The sequence below is a fragment of the Vanessa cardui genome, chromosome 5 (genome assembly GCF_905220365.1).
Source record: "Vanessa cardui chromosome 5, ilVanCard2.1, whole genome shotgun sequence".
NCBI classification, from domain to species: domain Eukaryota; kingdom Metazoa; phylum Arthropoda; class Insecta; order Lepidoptera; family Nymphalidae; genus Vanessa; species Vanessa cardui.
Window position 1 is genome coordinate 15,884,403 of NC_061127.1, and position 12,578 is coordinate 15,896,980.

Below are 12,578 nucleotides of genomic sequence, written 5' to 3' on the forward strand. Positions count from 1 at the left end.
CGACGATACCACAAACACCCAGACCCAAGACAACATAGAAAACTAATGGTAATCTACATCGACTCGGCCGGGAATCGAACCCGGGACCTCAGAGTGGCGTACCCATGAAAACCAGTGTACACACCACTCGACCATGGAGGTATTCAAAATATTCAAAATATTTAATTTTAATGATAGAAATAATTAAAAGTCAAAAACCTTAAATTATTTGTATCACGTAAGCGTCATAGTTGAACGCATTTTAATAGCAATTTTTCCAGAGCTGTTTTGAATTTTTTTAAAGATAGTGACGTAATTTGTTTAATTTAACGTTGTTATATGTACTTTAACACTCGTAACACAATTTGCTTTTCGGTATAATATTGTAAACAGCATATATATTGTAGGTAGCGCATATGAGACGCATACAGTTCTAGTCACGCAAATCGTACGCCGTCGTATCCGCGGTCGCAAACACAATAAAATCAATGCTACGAGTGCGTGAGTTATCTGGGCCTCAAATCTCAATAACCGTCGCGTGAGAGCCTCGGATGGCTCCATATTGATCCATCCGGAATCCACAACAAGTATAAATTCCAGCGAGGTGAAGCAAGGGCAGAATTCACATAACGAGGAAGTGTGTTGAAATAAAATGTCTATTAATAAACTTTTCACTTGCGTCAGTGATGAAGCTCATAAACTCCGCGCTCCGGATAAGGCTCCCTGTGAGTTGCGTAAGTGTCAACGGAACTTTACGAAAAACCTGTTGTTTTAACTTTTTCTTGACGTAAACAACTTTTCCTTAACAAGCATTTCCTGCGTTACGTTATTATGTTATGGATATATTTGGTTAGAATATTTCCATTACATTATGAAGAAATGTATGATAACAATAGAATGAAGAAAGTTTTGCTCCTGTTTTAAAAACTCAAAGGCAATTGATACAAATCTGATCGACCCAAATCATCGTCTCCACAAGTAATTGCTTTGAAGTTTTCACGTTAAATATTTAAAGACGTTTGGTTAGGATGCATTAGCAGTCTGCGGGAAAGAAACGCAAAAAATAAAATGATTTAGTTTTTGTTCAGAAAATATTGCTTGCTTGCTTAGGTATATGGTTACTTTAATAGTTCAACTGTACTTTTAAAATCGTTATAATAAAAGTAAAAAAGAAAAATTAAACAAACTAACTAACCAATGAACCTGCACAACGCGAGCGCACATACAGTAGTTCGTTTGTGTACAATATTAACATTAACGATTCATTGACTAAACAGTCGTAGCACGCATGCAAAGGATGACACACCACAGCCAGGGCTGGCGACCAGGCGAATTATTTTTCATTGAAAACAAAAGTTGAAACGAGCTCCAACTTGTACATAACATGTAAAAACTTGTAAAAGGTTATGAACCAAAATGCATTAAGTTACTTGTAAGGACTAGCACTTGTATCAGGTGGTATATTTTAAATTATAAAATAGTACAATATATTATAACAAAACTCACAATATGTATGACTGTGTGTTAGTTAAGAATCCCGTTGCAGTAAACAGTAGGTAATCCGTTAATATGTTTTTACAGTTATTAGGGTTTAATATTAGTAGCAATTACAGGCCTCTCGATACCTGGATTGTGAAATTATAATCGCAATACTTCCTGCAGCAGTCAACCCTAGCCGAAGTTGATGGACGTGCCCTAATGATGAAATAATTATCGACCAAATTCACTTTATTTCTAATCTATTACAACCTCTAAAAGATTTATGGTTAATAGCGCGGCGCGCGGTCGACTGCGACGCTCACACGTGGTTGTATGCACGAATATGTATAGGTGTTTATGCTGATTAATTAGCGATATCCTTCAGTTTCATACAACTACATCGCGACCTCGGAGGCCATTTCATACGTATTTCAAGAACCTAACGTTATCCTATGATCATTCTTACAAGGAGCGATCATACTTTTCAACATTTATGCAAACAGCGTTCACTGTCTTGCGCTGTAACATTTCCCACAAAGTTGTCACGTCTAGGATCGACAGCCGTGACTAAGTTTCGTTTAAAATCACTTTCGTAACAACATCACACTCGCAGAACGCAAGTACAGCAATCACATTTTACATATCAAATGCAAAGAATACGTGCTTTTTAATGAAATTTCAAATAATAAAATAGAATTTACAAGAACATACAAAAGGAAGCGCGCTCCTGTTTTTCCTTCGTAAATGTTTGCTCAGAAATAGTTTCCAGCGCGCGGACAGCGCCTCGCAAGTTGGTCGCTTCCAGCATAACAGAGCGGAGACAGGTGTGAGATGTTAGGATACCGATGTCGACTCGCTGATGTTGTGCCGGTCGCTGTGCCACGCGCTCGAGCAGCGCCTCGGGTTTTTATGATCAAACACAGAAATAAAGTGATTGCCTTTTACCATTTTATATAAAGATAACATTTCATTAAACATTACAAAACCATAACCAGCCTTATAGTGGTGAACCGCCACCACCAAGTCATCCTATGCCTTCAAACATTGGTCCTGAACTATCAACGCACCGCTAGTCGCGTGAGCAACGTTTTTCACAGGATTATTTTGTGCTTACTTTAAGTACACACTAGAAAGGATTTTTAGAAAACCGATATCCAAAGAATATTTAACGCGTATATTTGGATACGTAAACAGTAAACACCACTGAGTCTTCGGGCTTTTTAAAGCGTGAAAAGTGATCAAATAGATGAGACGTGCGGCCGATCATTGTAGAATGTATCCTTTGGAGCTTTTAATACTTTTTATAAAATGAAACAAAGAACATATTTCTTTAATACTGACCTAACAGACGTCGGCACGTAGGGCATATTTCCTTGTTCAGTGTAGAATTATACGGTAAATATTCAAAAAACATATATTAATAAATGTAAATTCGGCTAAAAGTTGTATTTAAATTTTATTTCGAAGCCTATTTGCATTATAATTAGATTTAAATTAAAACGGGAACCGCTGTGGCATTAGGCCAAAACGTGCTTACAATTTCAGACCTAACGCGCCGAGATCGCTGTTTTTGTAGATTTTTAGCTTTATGTGTGACTTTAATTTCGCCCTAAGACGGGCGGAGAGCTTTTGTTTAATTTTGTATTTTTTTTTCTCTTTGTGGTCTGTTCTTTTTAAAAAGGCTGATATTTAACGAGCGACTATTTATTTACTATGTCTTCATGGGTTTGAGCAAAAACGAGACTTCAGAGGACTTCAGAGGAGAAGACTTTAGAGGTGTTGTGTGTGTTGATATATCAATATTCTGAGATGTAATGACGATTCGTATATTACATACAGACAGGCGCTATAGTTGCAGCGGAAGTGAACTGTGAACAGTGAACTGAGTTGCTAATATAAGTTAAGGGATCGGCTATTAGGTTCGAATTTTAAAGGCTTATGTCTATACCGGCATGGGCGGGCGTATGTGTGATCAAGGGTTTCCCTATCTTACGTAGCCGCGCTGTATCTCAGTGTAACTAACTGTGAACACGTGCACACTCGCAGCTCCGCAAACACCGCGTAACTACTGGAGCCGGACACTTTGTTTGTCTTTTGACCGAACTTCAGCACGAGGCCACACACCTCCCTTGAATTTAAATAGCTTATTAGGTGGAGGTACATATTGATATTCGTGATTTACTTAAAGGTCTCGAATGGGTTAAAGCGTTGCGTTTTTCAAGGCACGAATCTAAAACAATAAAGAAAACAGGAGATGCGAGCGAGCGCAAAGAGCACTAATTAATATGAATGTAAATGAACATAAATCACGCTGGCTACAGCTACAGTACATTAAGCAATTAGCCGGCGCCGGCCGGAGATGAATGCGCGCTGCGTCCCCGCCGCTGGGCGCCGCCGCTAGCCGCTCGGCGCAGCGCGGAGCACGTTCCGTCGAGACGCAGAGATTATAGCGGAACCGGGACTTGTATGCATATTAAGCTATTCTAATCGTGCTTAAATTTGTTTTTGTGAGATCTAAAAATAACAATCCTTACAAACAAATCTCAGTCCTTTTATTTACATAACATGAAGCTACGCGTCCGCACCTTGCCCGCTATAAATATCAATCACGACGAAACGAACACAAGAAATATTTTAAATGAAACTTAACAAAGGAGTTTGTACGAGCCTTCACGACGAACTCGTACGTGATCGTCGTAACGTATATACGTGCTGCGTATATTTTGTATCGTTTATTTGTTAAAAGAAAAACAGATCTGGACGCGAACGTAATAAATTAGCATCTGCGAAGTCGGAATGATCTTAGTAGAGCCTGATCAAGTGAACGCATCACAGCTCGCGGCGCCGCGCGACTCGACGCGACAGGCGCTCGTGTTGCTCGGAGGAGCATTTAGTGAGATCACAGTCTAGTCCGCGAGCTTCGGCAGCAGTGGGCGGCGGCGCCGAGCGTGCAGCGGCGTGTGGAATGAAGTGCGCCGATAAATTCACGGCTTACTCGACGCCATTATCGCTCCGTATCCATTTGCTCGAACGGAATAAATGGCTTCGGTAAATGGAAACAAAACTTTTGCACATCTCGCCTCGGAAGTGTTTGGTATGCTCGGCTGCAGCGCTCGCACGACTGACTGCATTATACTGACGTTTTATTCTTCTCCCTTACGATTGCTACTAATGTTTAGTATGTACCGCTGTGCGAAAATAATCTTCGATACATAAAGATACGTCTTTAACCACTTTATCGAGCGAAATTATCATCATGAGAACATCCGAAATAAGAAAAAAAAATAATAAAAGAGCTACTTAGCAATAGATATAAAAAATCAAATATGTTGGTGAATACATACGGGGCTGCGAGCGTCCGGAACTGCGCGATGCCCTCGGGAAATCGAGCAGTCGAACGGGATACAATAAAACCTAACCTTTACCATTTACCCACAGTTGACCACCTGTCTGGTTTATGTATCGGCTTGGACGTACAATTGGATAATCTTATATTTTATTAAACATCAAAATCGTTTTATTTTATTTTTGTTTTACCTGTACTTTAGGATTCCGTATGAGAGTGTGTACGTGTGATATATCTGTACGAGTGTGCTCTTTGGCGCTAGATTTGTAATAAATATATTGTGCTCCAACTAAAGACTTCGGAGTGACGTCTTAGAAACTTCATCTTCTAAATCATACTGAGCCAACATCTGGTGTGAACTAACTCTGAGCTAGACTATGCGACAGCAAAATTAATAATCCAGCATTTAGTTTGAATTTTAAGCGAGTTGGCTAACTAGCGGATGGCGGACACGAGGCGCGGCGGCCGCGCGTTAGCTGGCGCAGAGCTGGCGCGCCGCTCCCGTGAGTGCGCGTGACGCCCGGCGCCGCCGGAGCCGCCGCCGCCGTTGACGAGCATTTACATAATTCCACCAGCCGTTATTGAGTTAGTTAAGAAACTATTTCTCTGAATGTAACGTTAAATATTCAATGTTCTTATTTGCATTCCTGTTCTAACGGAATTCTCGAATATCGACGGCGAGCTTGGAGATCCAAATCCCAAATTCCGGTTATAGCTTATCTGCTCAGTGCAACGTGAAGTTTCAGTTTATCTCTATTAAAATAAAGCAAGCTGGGTGCGCTGAGTAACAGCAGCTACTTAACATAATACAAAACTTAGCTCTTACAGCGGATCAAACTCGCCAGGCCGATAAAATAGCTATTTATTCGCGCAACCTACATACAGTCTCAGAGCTCCTTTGGGATGCGTTTAACGAAGTTGACACACCACGTTGACGTCGCAGTATGTTGACGGCGATAATGTGGAAATGTTTACACCCACAGCAATATTAACGAATGAATATAAGAAAATTGTGTGTGACCAATACTTCATAGTTACAAAAGGACTGGTCAAGAACTGATTGTAACAATAAATTCCGCCAAGACGATGATAAAAACTGCGTAAGTATTAGAGATCATTGATTGTCAAGCAGAATGAATAATAAAAAGTAAATTGAAAATAGCTGCCACTAGAGATGTGATGGTTCTTTTCTACGATGTCTAGATTTTAAAGACGAGTAAGTACCTACTCGTCTTTTAATTTTGTTCAGTGGACCGAAAATTAAAATTGTTATTAAGAGGCTACTTGCCTAAAGTGTATTTTGATTTAATTTGACCTATTCACATCGAGGTCTGCCCGGTCGCACCATCTTCGACGCTTACTTAAATATGTTAAACGTGTCCCGAGAGCGCCTCCTCGCTCGATCCTGGCCCGCCTTAGTTAAGTGGTGCAGTGCTCTGCAGCTGCGAGTGGCCTGGCCGGCGCGGGGTAACGCTCTCCGAAGTGAGTCCTTATCTCGCGCTCCGAGCGCCCGATGCGCCGCTTCCTACTTTATTTCCTTACTATATCGAACATAAGACTTTTCTTTACGAGTTATCTTGTCAATATTTTAATATAAATACGGATAATATTGTGATTTCCGTGGTATTAGCAATATACGTGATCTTTGGCAAATATTTTGCGATTAGGAATATGCATGTCTTACGTTTAATCGTGCAGTGAAACCAGTTTCCAAGAGTTAGATGACAGGGCGTGTCTGATCGTGACGAGGCTCTGCGTACACGCCGCTAGACACACGGCTCGGGGCAGCAGCTCGTTGTGAACCATTATTAATCCCTTAGTCCTTTATAGATTCTTTCCTCTCGAAGTAACGATACGGGAATTGAATAAAACTGTAATGGCTTCGTGCGGCGCGGACCGCCGCATTATAATACGTAATTGCTTGTTACCGCAATACTTAATGTCAGGGCTTACAGAGATTTCTATTATTGACTTCGTTGCGTATATTTCCCTTATAAATTATTCATTATGGTAAGAAAAGTTAAAATTATATTATGTCGATGACGTTTATTAAACGAGTATGCTTTCCGCTCTTTATAACTACCGCACATTAGGGAGACTACTCACTAGTTGTCAACTAGTAGTCTTTCTAACTTAAGCTACTAACATTCTCGTTATTTTCAGGAGATGGTCTGTAATCTGGCGATTTTATTAAAATATATTCCATGCTCTTTTCTATTACACAATTATTATGTTTTTTAAATACGCGCGCCAACGGAGAATAATCATTCACATTATCATATATTGTCACTGCTTATTTTTTACAAAATATTTAATATAAGGTATTGAAAACGTCGAGTGTTCAACAGCCCTGATCCGCATTCACGGATTACATGTTACACTGGAAGTGAAGGCGGCTAATGGTTTAGCGGCGGCGGAGGCGTAGGCGACGCTCGGGCGCGATCCCACACGAGCGGGCATCGCGCGTGACTTACAACACGAGTAATCATAATCATTCTTACTTAACACACTCTCTGCGTGCAGCCTGGACAGGACGTCAAGCGGGGTTATAATTTTGACTTAAACAAAACGGAATAGTGATAATACCTAAGTGGTCATTAGTCAGTTATGAAATTAAGCGACGACCACAATCATATCAAAGACCGATAACGTTAATTTTTTAAGTAAATCGACTCAAGCTAAACTAGGTTCGATTTGTTATTAAAATAATGTATTTAATAAATATGATTTTAAATTAACATAGTGATTGATGTCGGGATATATACCATGTTTTTTATTTTTGTTCGGTGCATTTTCTACGTCTTATTCACGAAACGTGAAATCAAAATCAATAACTTTAATAATAAAATAATGTAATCGGTAAATTTTGTAATCATCTTTCAATATTCAGATAGTTAGATGGACCATACACTCTCATATAAAATTATCCGTTGTGCATTTAATACAGATCAATACGGCTTTTACAGCTTGTAATTTGAATGAACAAAACTTTCCGAATATGTATATATATAAATTTAAAACGCACAACATAACAGTTTGTACTGTCTAATGATAAAAAGCTTTGAACGACTACGGTATATTTTACAAAGATGTTCTTCGTTAGTCATTTTAAATCAGCATTGCACCCGTACGAAACCAGGGTGGGTCGCTACTAAAAAATAAATGAATAGTAAAGTAAAAATAAAGTAACAGCCTGTAAATTTCCCACTGCTGAGATTAGGCCTCCTTTTCCATTAAGAAGATGGTTTGGAACATATTCCATCACTCTGTTCCAATGCGGGTTGGTGGAATGCACATGTGGCAAAATTTTTATGAAATTAGACACATGTAGGTTTCCTCGCGATGTTTTCCTACACCGCCGAGCACGAGATAAATTATAAATACAAATTAAGCACATATACATATATAGTGGTGCTTGCCTGGGTTTGAATCCACAATCATCAGTTATGATACACGCGTACTAACCACTGGGCCATCTCCTTAGGCCATTTCAGCTTCCTAAAAAAATAAATGAATAAAACCTATAAAATATTTTGTATCTTAATATATAGTACATCAGAAAAAATGCCCGGATAGTATGACGGCTGAATCTCATGTAGTAATTAATTATTTTTTCCAATGTATAAAGTTTTAAATATTTTTAATTACTTTTTTCGTGTTCCTTCTCGGTAGAATCTACACTCCACGCCGATGGTGACGCTCACGGAGAGTCCTTGTAAGAGTTTACTTGAATAAAAATATTCTGTTTCGACGTAAGATGATTGTTTAAACGATTCGCTACACCGAAACGATAAAGAGATTTATGGCCAGGGCACGAGAGCACATCTTCGAGCAGCGCTTACGATATTCCACTCCACGCCCGCATTATATACGTATGTGAATAACATTAATGTTTGTTTTACGAGGAACGTCTCGGCTGCAATCGCGAGAGTGTGCGCAATATTTATAGCGCCTGCATCTTTACTGCGCCTCGCACTTCGCAATATGCCTCGCTGCAAATTGTATGCAGCGAGCGAAAGATTGCTCGAGAACAAGAGTGCTTTAAGACGTGAATAAATATCTTTAAAATGTATTACAAAGTGCAGCTCGCGGCGGCTCGGCTGGTGCACCGAACGCGGCGTAATCGCGCCCTGATAGCTACTGATATGGTTCTACGCATCTGTATGCAGTACTGCTCGTAAGAGTACGTAAACGTCTGCTTGCTAAAGCGAACTCTGAGCTTATATTCGTGGAGACAAGGAACGAAACATCTTTCAGCAGTAGACGAACACACAAAGCGCTCGAAATTTTTGATCATTTGTAAACATTGCAGTACTTCATTTCATTTTCATACAAGCTATTAGAAGTAACGAGTATTCTCAATTAATGAAATGTATTTGTGTGCGAGTCTGAGGCCAAAAACGCATAAAATAAAGTAGTCAGTCTGCGCCCGCAGTCCAACGCTCTAAAGGTACAACGACAACGACATTGTCTCGCCGCCGAGTCCGCCCGAGATGCGGCGAACAGTAACTTTACACTTAATTATGGACTACTTACAAACTTACTCCCAGAGTTTCAATTTAGTTTTGCGTAAATGCGCAGCGTTCCTTACTTTGAGCGTAGTGACATGTGCTCTGTAGTTTGCGTTTCACATCTCTACAACGAGTTTAAGTGTAAAAATAGAAGTATGGAAATGGCACTGTAGTTAATTGTACCTAAATTAACGTTTTCAACATTTAAAATACATACTTCATTAGCATACACGAGTACAATATACACCAGATGGGAGGAGAACAGCTTGTAACGATGTAGATGTTTCACGTCTAACGAGAAGGTTGGTCGTGCACTTCTTATTCAGCTGTATTTTATAATGACGGATTGAATATAACTCAATAAAATATTACTAAAATTAAATATTGAAAACATTCAAACTGCATATTAAACTAAGTTTCACATTGCTTGGTTTTTCTATATATTATAACAATATTTGTACTTCGGAAATGAGGAGCGTCGTTGCACAGGAGAATCGAGGCCGGCTGCTATACAGTAATCTATATATAACAATATTTATTTTAACAGAAGTCTGCTTTAATTGAATATGAATTTATTTCGCTAGTTGCTTTACCTTATTATTGTGTATCGATACACACTTTATTATCTATTATTCGGTGTCATTGAAACCAAGAAATAAATTAATCATTAATGCGCCGCCGCATCATATAAATAATGTAATTTCCATATTATATATTATTTCTTAATGAAAATAATGTCCAAAAATAAAAAGTAGTTTCCAAATTAAAGCTATAGGGTTTATAACAATGTCGGTCGCAAACATATTTTGATTTCGATTTAATTAGTGTATGCGAGGAGCAAAGGCGCTTTACAGGTACAGCGCGGACAGCAGTGACCACTTAGACTTGTGTTTATAAGTCGATTCTCGAGTCTCGAGTGAAGGTCTGGTTTTACGTCTCTTTAGTATTAACAAATGGTAGGCGGCTCCAATACAAAGCAAAGAAAGTAGAAAATAGTTGGTTGATCTTGCTAACAGCACACACTGTCATTAACTATAATAATAATTCTTGTATTTTTTCCTTTTTGATCTGATGTGGATATCTTGATATTGTAATAATATCACAACATCTACAAAAACAAAACGACGACCTCCGTGGTCGAGTGGTGTGTACACCGGTTTTCATGGGTACGCCACTCTGAGGTCCCGGGTTCGATTCCCGGCCGAGTCGACGTAGATCACCATTAGTTTTCTATGTTGTCTTGGGTCTGGGTGTTTGTGGTACCGTCGTTACTTCTGATTTCCATAACACAAGTGCTTCAGCTACTTACATTGGGATCAGAGTAATGTATGTGATGTTGTCTTATATTTATTATTTATTTATTTATTTATTAAAAAAATGTGAAAAAATAGGACATGAACTAAATTAAAAAAAAAAAAACAATAAAAATAAGTTTTGCACAATATGCGTCGAACAAGGCAAATTTGTTTAGTTCAAATAATTGTATAACGCAAGTGATCATGAAGAGCGAACGATATCAAACCGGAATAACAATATTCAATTATATTACAATTTTACTTTCGCAGCGCGATCGCTACGAGGCGTTCCCTGTTCCCGTTTGTTTAGTGCATTTTTAAATTTCCGAAAGCATTTTAAAACATGTTAGTTTTATTATTTTTACTCCAACTGATTTCCAAACGATAGTACAGTCCACTACTGTAAGCGAAGTTCCAAACGGTGAAATATATGCAGGTGCGATATTAATATAAAGCCGAGTTTAATGAAAGCGGAATAGCGGGTCCAAAGCAAGGTAATATCGCAAACTGGAAGCTCTCCGGTATTTGTGGGTTAAAAACAAGCTCAACGATGCACAAGAGGTTTGCGAGGGATTTATTAGTTGCCAGGTATTTCGGCGTCCGTCGCATCGCGTCTCGCCGCGCCGCACCGCACCGCGCCGCACGGCACCGCACCGCACCGCACCGCGCCGCACCATGCCGTAAACTACTTCATTAGTATTCAATCCCGCGTGTATAAGGCTAATTACACCGGCACCGAGCTCACTTTAATGCGAGCGTGTTGTACTATCAAAGTAGGTAAGTTCTCTTTGGGGAAGTGCACGAGAGAGCTCCTAACTTAGATTGTATCCATGTAGATTATGTTACGAGGCTGCTCGGCTGAGGGATTTATTCTTTTACCACACAATAGTTTAAGCAGCGAGCGTATTAACCCGCGACATTCATGCGGTGCGGCGCGAGCCCGAAGCTCTGTGTCTTGCCGGCTCGAGATAGGGTGGAACATGGCGTGCGCGGTGTAATCCCAGCGGGCGTGACATGTCGCCCGGCGGCCGGCTCTGTCACACCGCACCGCTTATCTGTCACGGGGCGTGTCCGAGTCCAAAAGGGTACTTGAAACTCGTGAGATATTTTTGTAACTTAAACAAAATACCCGTGTATTTGTTCCCCAAATCTGTGAAAATATTTTCATTCGAATGATGTAAGACTGAGAGCGTGTGGCGGCTCGGCAGCGTGTTTATTTAACTCGATATGTTTGCTCCCTGTGTGTACATCATTCTTCCGCTTCGTTTAGTGCTACAATTGGAATGTAGGTTCGTTATTAAGGCTGGAGAAAATAAGGAAATGTGAAAAATAGTATATTAAATTTGCATGTGTGTAAAAATAATTGGTAGCCCTTTAGGAATAGGTCCGACTTTGAAGCTGTAATGGCAAGCGGCATGTCGCTCTCTTGTCCCTCTGTACCGCCGCTCTACACTCCCTTGTTGCTAATATATTATAAAAAATAATAAAAAAGTATATAAGTAAAATTGTATGTTTATGTGACTCTGGTTTCTTGAAGCATTAATTCCTCCAATAAGCATCAATATGACCGCTCCCCGTGACGCCAACTTTTTATAAAAGGATGTCTTTTTTAAAAAACGCTTTAATGGTCTTTAATTCGTGGCTCTCCCCTTACAGTCTGTGTCCGTTGTAAAACTGTAAAAGCAAAAACAAAAAAGAAAGGTAATATAAAATTAAATTCCCTGAATGGAAGTTGAGTTTGTGCCAAATAAGTTTTTCGATGAGTCGACAACCGCCGCTGGAATTGGAAAGCCGTGTAGAGACAATGAAATTTTCTAATAAAAATCGATTATAAGAATTCAGCGAAGCGGATGTAACTCGGATTCGAACTAAAAATAGTATTTCAAAGAAAAAAAGCTTCCTCGAGCTACTTTTGTCCACAAAATGTCGAGAAACCAAGAAGTAAAATTTAAAAATATGATTAAGTGT